The sequence below is a fragment of the Odontesthes bonariensis genome, chromosome 13 (assembly GCF_027942865.1).
Source record: "Odontesthes bonariensis isolate fOdoBon6 chromosome 13, fOdoBon6.hap1, whole genome shotgun sequence".
In the NCBI taxonomy this organism is placed as follows: domain Eukaryota; kingdom Metazoa; phylum Chordata; class Actinopteri; order Atheriniformes; family Atherinopsidae; genus Odontesthes; species Odontesthes bonariensis.
This window is the reverse complement of record NC_134518.1, coordinates 22,404,720-22,405,272: the sequence shown is the minus strand read 5'-3', so window position 1 is coordinate 22,405,272 and position 553 is coordinate 22,404,720.

The following is a 553-nucleotide window of genomic DNA, read 5'->3' as shown; positions in this document are numbered from 1 at the left end:
GATGGTATGGTTGGCGTACGTGCGTAACGCGTCACAGTGACGGAGGACAAAACCCGGAAGAGAGACTCTACTGTCCAGGCTATCAAATTAAGGTCAATTATTGTTTAATGTAAATGTAAATTACCCGCTTTAAATTTTTTTTTAGAATCATTAATGTAGTAAACACACACAAATATATATATGTATATACGGAAGAATATGCAGTAATGGTAAAGTATATAGATTCAAAAACTTTTCAGGTGAATTTCTGGGGTGGTTTCAGGAGGGTATACAATATACATCGTCAATTACATTAAGCATAAGGGTCAATGGATGGAAATAGATGCCAAAAACAGGAGGCAAGACCTGCTGTCCATTACAAGACATTCAATAGAAATGGTTTTTGCACTGAAATATAAATCATTATATTTGGTATAGACTTATTGTGAAAAATGACAAATCATAAATTGTTAATGTTAAAAAACTGATTAACCCCACATCTTCCAATAAAATCTTGAAAATGCAATGGCTGTTGCTTTGAAAAGGAAGTCACTGATATTCTTGAGCGCCATCC